Source organism: Triticum urartu, chromosome 6A, assembly GCF_056163025.1.
Source record: "Triticum urartu cultivar PI428250 chromosome 6A, HENAU_Tu73, whole genome shotgun sequence".
In the NCBI taxonomy this organism is placed as follows: Eukaryota; Viridiplantae; Streptophyta; class Magnoliopsida; order Poales; family Poaceae; genus Triticum; species Triticum urartu.
Genome location: NC_141878.1, coordinates 121,553,666 through 121,564,563, shown reverse-complemented (window position 1 = coordinate 121,564,563; position 10,898 = coordinate 121,553,666). Strand labels below are relative to the sequence as shown.

General features: G+C 37.3%; 2 non-coding genes across 2 annotated transcripts; both read left to right on the top strand.

The window, feature by feature from the left end:
* Nucleotides 1-219: 219 nt before the first annotated feature.
* On the top strand, nt 220-292 carry TRNAK-UUU (transfer RNA lysine (anticodon UUU)). The gene has a single exon. It is a non-coding gene; the product is annotated as a tRNA-Lys (tRNA).
* Nucleotides 293-1,284: 992 nt separating this feature from the next.
* LOC125517852 (U2 spliceosomal RNA) lies at nt 1,285-1,478 on the top strand. Its single transcript, XR_007287850.2, has one exon. It is a non-coding gene; the product is annotated as a U2 spliceosomal RNA (small nuclear RNA).
* The last annotated feature ends 9,420 nt before the right edge of the window (nt 1,479-10,898 follow it).

Genomic DNA, 10,898 nt, shown 5'->3' with positions numbered 1-10,898 from the left:
TGGCAGAGTTTCAACATTGAGATGGTATTGCGCAACATAACCAGAAGTGTGGCCCTAAGAAAATCGCGGATTCCGATTCTCAAGTTTAGATTTCCCAGTCGTTTCTAGTAGTAGAGAGTAAAACCTCGCGCGTTTGAGATTGGCACGGATCTCCAATTGTGACAAAGCTAGCGAATATCTATTCCGACTATATAGCAGGAGTGACTAACCATTTCGTAGGCCGTCTTAGCTCAGCTGGTAGAGCGCGTGGCTTTTAACCACGTGGTCGTGGGTTCGATTCCCACAGACGGCGTGTTTTTTTTCTCTTCTGTCTGAAATACGCAAGGTTCGTTGGTTCGATTCCCACAGACGGCGTGTTTCTATTTTTTTCCCTGTGCTACTAACCAACATTTTGCTACAACAGTCTTCTGTCTAAAATACGCAAGATCCAGCAGAGTCAGCAAGTTCACCGGCAGAGTGGTGTGCCTTCTTTGCCCTTTGTAGTACGTGCACCAGGTGAACCAGGACTCTCTTGCTTGTCTGCTAAACGTGTTCCGGCGAGCCGTTCTCGTCCTAGACTTCAGACCCTTTGCTTTTTTGGCTACAAGGCCATGCATAATTTCAAGGTGATGCCTCGCATGTAATATATGATTGGATATGACGTAAAGTAGGTTTGGATAGGGAAGCGGGATCCTTTTCAGAAGGTGGGTGTTTGAAAAAAAAAAGTATGGTCCGATGACAAAAACTGAAAAGGTTGGAGTGAAAAGTAGAGATGCATGTGTACTAGAGTTTTTATTTTCTATTTCTTAATAAGGCTCACTAGTGATAGCTTGCACTGGAGAGAAAAAATTAATATAAGTGCCTCAAATTACTTTTTGTCATGGGGCATATGTATCCATATGCCATCATTATACATGCCGTAAAAGCTCAAACTACCGAACTGGTTCACAGGTTCAGCTCATCTCCGGCCTGATAGTGATAGGGTTCCTGCTGCAAGTTGGCAAGCAACTTTGGTTCTTCTTCCCTTCTGACGAAGAAGGTAGTTCCTCCGTGCCTCCCTCGACTTTGGCTCTTCTTCCCTTCTTCCCGAAGAAGAGGGCTGGGAATCAACAGTTTTAACGGGCCGTCCGAGCAGTACCATCAGATGATTGTGGGCTTCATTTGTCTCATGCAGGTTCCAAGCCCAAAACGACGGCAAGCACAGAGCCGAAGGTTCCCCAAGGACAGGTCATAGATGGATTAGTACCACCTCGTTTGTGCAGGGCGTGAAGTCGGTTGATGAAGCGCACAGCCTCCTACGAAAGCATACTTTTCTCGGGCTTTTGGCTAAGATCAAATGATCTGTTCTTATCAATTTAATATCTGATATATGAGATACATCCTTGCAATGATATTAAAATTTATTTTTTATGAAGAAGAACCCACAACAATAGCTTGCTATTGGGGTCCTTATGGGTCGCTAAGGCTTTGCACTACTGTCTAGACAAGGTGCACCCCAACCAAAACAAAATAAAAAATTGTCAAAACATTTTTTAAGTTAGATGGTAACGGGTTGCTCCTAAAAAGATAATTCTAGATATAGATAAAGGTTGTAAAATACTTTTATTTTCACTTGAAATATGTCTGCACCAGGAATCGCAATCTGAATCAGATTTGGAACTTTGTCCTTATGTATCGGGTAATATCAGTTTTCTATGACATCTGCACATAGACATGACTAAATATTTCCTTAGCTCTGGCCTCTGGGTTTAATTTTAATAAGCTTATCCATCACAATCCATGAAAAAAAGTGTTTCCTACACATGGGACACGTACGCTTCTCTACAATACACTTGAGTTGGAATTAATTAGCAGGTTTTAAACTAGTGTGTTGTGAAACACAATTAAGACATATATCAACACCGTCCATGCGAACTTAATTTAGATGACACTGTTTATCTCTCCACTCCTTTTTGATTAACCATACCCAACTGCTGAGGTATCGAGTCCGCTTGTGACTTGTGAGGACTGCTTGCCATGTCTGTTCCTATGCTAAAGAACCACACACCAAGTATAGCTGGCCAAATGGGCCGTGCTAACTGGGCCGGTACGGTAGCACGCATGAACGGTACGGCACAACATGGGCTAAACGAGCTAGGCCCGGCATGCGGCACACCATGAGCCATGCCTGGGACTCAAAAGAAGCCAACCACCAAAAGCTCAATAATTCTTCCTCGTGTGATCTCAAAGACAGTTCCTTCTCGGCGGGGAAAGTGAGGAAACGTTAATTAGGCATTTGAAGAAAAACGGTCATGTATTTAAAAAATGTTAATTAAGCATTTGAAAAAATGAACAAGTATTTTAAAAATGTTAATCAAGCATTTAAAAAATGCTAAATGTGTATAGAAAAAATGTTGACCATGTATTAGAAAATGATGAAAAAATCTGATCATGTATATAAGAAATGATAATCAAGCATTTGAAAAAATGTTGAACAAGTATTTGAAAAATGTTAATCAAGCATTTGGAAAATGTTAAATGTCTATAGAAAAATGTTAATAATGCTTTTGAAAAATGTTAATGCTTCCTTTGGTTTGCAGGAATTTCATAGGAATTTTATAGGATAGGATTCTTATAGGATTTTTTTCCTTTAGAGCCTTTTGGTTCATAGGAATAGATTCCTATTCCTACATAGGATTCGTTCCTATCCTCCACATTTCATAGGAAAATAAAAAAGAACCTAAATTCGATGGAAAAATTCCTTTGATGTCAACCAAATGGCATCTCCTTTCCTATTCCTACTCATAGGATTTGACATACATGTCATCTCATTTCCTAAAAAATTCCTATTCCTACGATAATCCTATCCTATGAACCAAAAGAGGCCTAAATGTTTATAAAAAATGTTGACCATGTAGTCAAAAATTGTTGATCTTGTATTTTAAATTCTTAATCAAGCATTTGAAAAAGGTTGAATGTGTATAGACAAAATGTTGACCAAATCAAAAAAATGTTGATCTTGTATTTAAAAACTATTAAACATCAATTAGAAAAATGTATTATACATATACCAAAAATATGTATAGAAAAACAGTGAAACCCAAGAGAGAGAACAACCCAATGAAAAATGAGAAAGAAACAAAGAACCGAAGAAAAAATAAAGAAAGAAAAAAGGCAATGAAAAATGAAAAAAAACACAAAGGAAACCAAAGAAAAAATAGAGAAAAGAAAAAGGCAATGAAGACATGGAAATAAACAAAGAAAACTGATAGAGAAAACCGGCTATTTTCCATCAAACATGTCGGGCCCTACTATTTCACCACGAACTCAACACAGACCCACTGGCTAGCATCGGCAGCAACAATCCAGGAGACCTGTTTTGATTCAAGAAGTCCTTGAGCAAGAGATCCTTCCGACTCACATAGCGCGAGATATAGTCCCCCCCCCCTCGCTCATGCTTTGAGCCGTCCCATAAGTCGGGCAAGGCCCCCCTTTTTTTTCATTTCATTTTGTTCTTCCATTTATTCTATTTTTGTTTCTTTCTGTTTTTTGTTTCTAAAGTAACCGTAAATGTTCATGATCGTCAAATTCAACAAAAATGATTGGGACTTCAAAAATAGTTTTGAATTTGAAAAAAGTTCATGAATTAAAAAATTCTTTTGATTTTTCTTCAAAATATTCATGGATATAAAGAAATGTTCATGAATTTTAAAATATGTTCGGAATTTCAAAACAAATAACATAAATTTTATAAGAAAAATCAATTTTTTAACAATAGTCATGATTTCAAGCAAGTTCCGAAAGAGAAAAACAACATCCATGAATTTGAAAAAAAATCGAAATTGCAAAAGAGGTCTGGGTTTCAAATGATAGTCCCAAATTTGAGAAATGTTCTTGGATTTGACAAGTTATTCGTAAAGTTGAAGAATGTTTTCGTATTAAAAGAAAGAAATTTGAATTATACATAATGTTCTAAATTTCAGAAAATATTGCAAATTAAGGAACAAATCTCAAATTTAATAATGTCCCAATTTTTTTTAAAAATCCCGGATTCCTGAAAAAATTCACAAATGAATCCTAATTTGAACCATTTGAAAAAAATATTGCAATTTAATGTTCACAATTTACCAAAATGTTCGTTCATTTCAAAAAATGTTCGCCAATTAAAAAAATAAAAATTTATAAAATATTTCAAGAATTTTCGAATCACTTTTAAATTCAAAAACAGTTCAAGAATTCTAAAAAATATCATATTTCAGAAAAAAAAATCACATTTTTTAATTATGAAAATTTTCATGAATTTGTAAAAATCCGTTATATCTGAATATTTCACATATTCTAAAAATCACGAATTTGGAAAGTTGTGTCTGATCTTTGAAAGAAGTTCACGAATTTGATAAAACATTTGCGGTTTGTAAAAATTTTATGAGTTTTGAAAATAAGTTCAGGTATTTGAAAGAAGAAAAAAAAACAAAATCATAAAATAAAATTGAAGGAACCAGAAGAAAAAAACATAAAACAAAAGAGAAACCAGATGAAAAAACAGCATCAGGGAATGCTCATGAACCTTTCCAAAACATGTGAGGAGAAAAATCAAAATCAGTCGGCCAACCATAGAGCGGACGGTGCGCGCGGAGGGTACACGGTAGGTCACTTGGAAGCGCCTCAGCTGTGGGCTGCTGCCTCTTGTTTTTTTCATTTCATTTGGTTCTCTCACTTATTCTTTTTTGTTTCTTTTTGTTTTTAAAATAACAGTAGATGTTCATAATATTCAAATTCAACAAAATGTTTGGGATTCCAAAAATAGTTTTCAATTTGAAAAATGTTCATGATTTAAAAATTCTTCTGATTTTCTTTAAAAATATTCATGTATTTCAAGAAATGTTTGGAATTTCAATACAAATATCAACAATTAAAAAAAGATTCATATTCTGAAAAATTGTCAAGATTTCAAACAGGTTCCGATGACAAAGGCAATGTCAATGAATTTGAAAAAAAATCTAAATTGCAAAAAAGTCTGAATTTCAAATGATGGTCCCAAATTTCAGAAATGTTCTTGGATTTGACAAGTTGTTCCTAAACTTGAAGAATTTATTGTATTAAAAAACAATTTTTAGTTTTATATAATATCTAAATTTCAGAAAATATTACAAATTAAGGAAATTTTCTCAAATTAGTAATGTCCCGGTTAAAAAAATCTCAAATTAGAAAAGCAGCCCTGATTTGAACCATTTTTAAAAATATTCCTAGTTAATGTTCACAATTTACAAAAATGTTCCAAAATTCCTGAACGTTCGTTCATTTCAAAAAATGTTCGCCTATTCAGAAAAGTCACAGATTAGAAAAAATGTTCACGAATTTCAAAATCAGTTTCAAATTTAAAAAAAATCAATAATATTTTTTAAAATGTCGAATTTCGGAAAAGGTGTTCACAAATTTAAATATTTTTACTTTTTATAAAATGTAAATGAATTTTAAAAAATATTCTGGGATATCAAAATGTTCAGGAATTTGAATAATTATCCCTTATTTCTTAATATTTAATGTATTTTAAAAATCACGAATTTGGAATGTTGTGCCTGGTTTTCGAAAAAAATCACGAATTCGATCAAAAAAATCACGGTTTGTAATATTTTCATGAGTTTTGAAAATAAGTTTAGGGATTTGGAAAAAGAAAATGTAAAAATCATAAAATAAAACTTAAGGAACCAGAAGAAAAAAACATAAAACAAAAGAAAAACCAGAAGAAAAAACCGCTTCAGGGAATGTTCTAGAACCTTCCCAAAACGTGTGAGACGAAAAACCAAAATGAGCCGGCCAGCCATAGAGAGGACGGTGCACGTGGGAGTACACGGTTGGTCGCTTGGAAGCGCTTCAGCTGTTGGCTGCTGCCTAAGCTTATTTTAGAAGTCAACCAAGCTCAACCCAAGAAGCTTTTTATTTTCTCATCAACAAAGGGGAACAAAATCACTGTTTTGACAATTTTGCCAAAGTTTAGCACGATTTGACCCCTTTTGGAAAATTAGCGCATTCTGACTTTTTTGGATGATGCAATTGAATGGCGTTTGGGTTGCATGGAAGATGCCATGGTCTATGGCGCTTCCTTCCTTGTGTCTCTCTTGTCGGACTTGGCGTCTCTAGAGGGGACGAAACGCCACGGACCATGTCGTTTGGAAGCAGTAAAATGCCATGGACCATGACGTCTCCCATACAACCCCAACGTCAGGGTGGATGGTGTAACAAAAAATGGTCAATTTTCAAAAGAGGATTAAGTCATGCTAAACTTTGGCAAACTGGGCAAAAGAAGGTTAAGTCATGCTAAATATGTAATCCCTCTGTAAAGTATAAGACTCTTTAGATCACTAAAATCTATATCTATATCTATACTTATTATTAAATGAAGGTGATATTTTTGATTTCGTCCCGCCTTATTCGGTGGATCCTATTTGACACTCGTGGGCGTCAAAATGTCATGCCTCAGCTGAAGGTGCTCAGAGTTGGGCCGGCGCACTTAGGCGCTACAGTTTTTCTGTTCCTTTCTTTTCTGTTTCCTTTTTCGTTCCTTTCTTTCTTCTTTTTTTTTTCTTTTCCTTTTCTTTTTTCTGTTTTCAAATACTTTGTTGTAAAAGATCAAATACTGTACGGAATACCAAAACATGTTCTCATTTTCAAAATCTGTTCACAGTTTTTGTATATTATACGAAAAGTTTGATGTGTATTGCAAAACTGTGCATCGTACCTTTAAGAAAATGTAAAATTACCATAAGAAAATGTTCATTATGTATTAAAAACTGTTCAATGTATATCGCAAAAATGTTCGGAATCGATAACTCCCGAACATTCGGGTTTTCTGGACATGGAGCCGAACGCGCTCGTACCCGTTGCACAAATCTTGATGCTCTCCCATTGCCACGTCATCACAGGAGACTCGTTCGGGTTGAGAGCGAATTGATGCGAACGATTTTTGCTCCCCTACCTTATCCTTTCCCCAGCGAGCTCTGCCTCACCCACTCCCCATTCTGGCGATTACAACGGCAGGGTCCTTCGGTGATTGGAGCAGCGGCGTGTAGGGCGCGAGTGCGGCGGCGAGGGTGCGGGACGGCGATGTCCGCCGGGCACCACGCTGCGGCCCTGCGAGAGGAGGTGACGGCGAGGATGCGGCCCGCGGGAGGAGGCGACAGCGAGTGCGGCGGCAAAGTTGCGGCCTGCAGGGAAAAGGCGACAGCGAGTGCGGCGGCGAGGTCACGGCCCGCGGGGAGGAGGTGGCGGCCGGCAGAAGCTGTTCCTACGAGTTGGAGCTCGTCCCACGCGGGATGCACGACCAGGTGCATTCCGGCATCACGCGCGCGTGAGAGCAGCGTGGCGGTCCCGGTCGTGCCGGCCACCACATCCTGGCGCTTGCCAGGCCCTGGCAACGCGGTCGGCGGGGACCGGTCCACGGCGTTGCTTTGACGGGTCGTGCGAGTGCGGCGGTGAGGATGCGCGAGGTCTGCATCTAGCCGGTAGCTATGGAGGCTGCCGCGACACACGAGGGAGGAGCATCTACTGATGGGGGCGAAAGCTGGTTGCTCCCGTTGTCGCGCACGGTCGCTGAGTGGAGTCGGCGGCTATGGAGGACGTCGAGCGGGGGTGGCAGTCATTCCCGCTTCTGCTCCAAGTGCATCAATGGCGTCGTCAGCTGTTGACCCCTCCATTTTTGGCACTTCATCGAGGTACAAGATGCATCCATCCATCTCATCAATGCGATAATTGTTGAAGCCGCAAGTCTGATTGATCGATCCACTCCATCACTGTTGTTTCGGTTTCTGCCATGCTTCGTTTCAATTGTGTTTTTGCACTGCCATTCAGTACAAGTAGTAGAAGTGTAGAACAGAGTGCCAAGCATATCGGACATTCATAATTGCTGCTAATCCACCTCATCCGATGTTGCTTCATGTTGATTCAATCAAATCTAATCGATCGTTCGAGACAATCTCTGTTTTGGTTCAGTAGTGTGATGTTTTGGCTGGTTGGCTCATTGCACATGGCCATACAAATGAAGAAGAAACGAAGCCTGCAATCATTGACTACATCAAGCACACCATGGCAAACAATTTTTTTGGCCATGGCAATTGAAACTTTTTTGTTTTTGCCATGGAATATTTACTTTTATTGCCAAGACAAAGACAATTTCTTTGGCAAATAACAATGGCAAATTTAGTTCATAGATCACGGAAAAGTTTAGTTCATAGACCATGGGAAAAATGGCAAAATTGCCATGGCAAACATGTCAAAATTGTTTTTTAAGATGTTCAAAAACATGGCAAACTTAAGATGTTTACAAACATGGCAAACTTAAGATGTTTACAAACATGGCAAACATGTCAATTTTTTTATTTTTAAGATGTTCAAAAACATGGCAAACTTGCCATGGCAACTTAAGATGTACAAAAACATAGCAGCCTAAGATATTCAAAAACATGGCAAATTTGCCATGGCAACTAAAAGATTTTTTTATAGATGTGTTTTTTGCCATGGCAATTAAAAGTTTTTTTCATAGATGTGTTTTTTGTCACGGCAATTAAAATCATTTATTGCCATGGTTCGTTGTATCCTTGCCAAAGTCCATCCAAGAATGTTTTGCCATGTCAATTACAATTTTATGAGATGATGCAAATAGAGTTCATTGTCATGGCAATTTTTATTTTGTGCATCATGACATCTCTAGCGCATGGACCATGCCAAATTTTTGTAACAATGGCATGGTGAAATTATTTCTTTTTTGCAACATGGCAAATTTAATTTTATAGCCATGGCAAATTTACCCTGTTTTTGCCATGGCAATTTTACCCTTTCTTTTGCCAATGCCAAATTAACCTTTTTTGTTTTGCCATGGCAACCTACCCTTTAGATACATGGCAACTTACTTTTTTTTACATACATGGCAACTTTTTTTACTTTTACTATTGCTCATGGCAAATTTACTTCTTTACTTGCCATGGCGATATAACTTTTACATCCATGTCAAATTTTACTTTTTATTTGGCATGGCATTTTTCAATCCACATTATTTTGTGTCTTTAGGTATATAGTAAAATTAACTTTTTTATTTTTACCATGGCAAAAATTACCTTAATTGACATGTCAAATTTTAGCTAAATCACCATGGCAACTCTTAACTTTTATTTCCATGGCAAATTTAACTTTTTTATTTTTACTATGGCAAATTTACCTATATCGCCATGGAAAATATTTAACTTTTATTGCCATGATAAATTTAGCTTGTTTCCCCATGGCAAATTTTTATTTCATTCACTATATAGCATGGCAACTTTTTGGTCATCTACTCTGGATTTCCTAAATTATTTTTCATGAGTTTTTTGCCATCTTTTTTTCAACAAATCCATGTATCTGTTGCATTTTAAAAAAAGTTGCCATTTGTTTTATTGAAAAAGTCTCCTAATTTTGCCATCTTTTTTTGAAGAAAAACTTAATAAATTTGCCATGTGTGAACGTTTCATTATAGGTAGTGGGATATTTTTTTAATCCATGGTAAATTTATGTTTTGAGATCGTGGACCATAGCAAATCCCCTTCTTTTTCTTTAATTTTCATGATGCAAATTTTATTCTTTAGTGCCATGGAAATTGTATTTTTGAAACATGGCAATTTATACTACCACACCATGGCAAATTCCTCACACATAATTTTGTGTTCAAATTGTGCATACAATCTATGGAAATTTAATTAAAAATAGCATGGCATTTTTAACTATGAATCTTCCATGGCAATTTGTTTTTGTTTCGATGATGGAAATTGCCATGACTATTTTTCTTTTGCTTTTAGAGTTGATGACATTTTTATTAGGTAGCAGTGCAAAATCTGGGCTTTAATCTGCCACAGCAAAAAAAAGTTAGGCTTTCTTTAGCTACCGGGCTGTAGGGTCGACAGGTGGGGGCGTGGGGCGTTCGCGCTGGGGGCCTCTCCTCCCGAACGAATTCGTTCGGAGCGATCTACCCTTCAGTACGAACGATTCGTTCGGTCTGGTGCCTCCCCAGACCGAACGTTCGGTTGTTATCGATGTCCAAAATGTTTGACGTGTATTTAAAATTTTTTTAGTGTATGTATTTAAAAATTATTCAGAGTATATTACAAAAATGTTCAATGTATATTTAAAAATTGTTCAGCGTATATGAAAAATTGTTCACGTTTTTCAATTTTTGTTCACCTTCTCAAAATTTGTTCGCGTTTGTTCAAATATTGAAATTTTGCACATTTTCAAACATTAGTTGCATTTTCCAAGGAATATTGCAAAATAAAAAAACGAATTTATCATGCAAAATACTCCCTACGTTCCTAAATATTTGTCTTTCTAAAGATTTCAACAAGTGACTTCATACGGAGCAAAATGAGTGAATCTACACTCTAAAATATGTCTATATACATCTGTATGTGATAGTCCATTTAAAATCTCTAAAAAGACAAATAGAAACAGTGATAGTAAGAACTGTGGCTGCGTACTTAATGGTCAGCGCTGTGGTTTAGCTTGCAACTGTTGCCAGCCCGAGTGGCCAAGTTTTGTAGTAAGTGTTAAGGAGTTCGACTCCGCATTGCGGCTTATTTTTTTCGTGAAGTTTTTCATTCGTTACCTGCAAATGGGCGGCCCATTTGCGCGACCTTTAGCAAATTCTGCGCAGAGGCTGTTTCGTTTGACGCCAATGAGCGTCAAAGAGAAGCTTTCGTTTTATTTGGTCCTGCTTCAATTAATTTTCAATTAATTTTACGTATGCTATTTGGTTTCGTTGCTTGCCATCTGTTTTGGTCCATCGAAGAAAGCTCACCTGATGGCGCACTGTGGACCATATCTGGTGAGCTGGAAAAAATAAAAGAGCCGATGGCAGGGTTTGATCTCATAACCCGCCAACCGGCCATACACAGTTTGTTCAACTGATCCACCTAGAG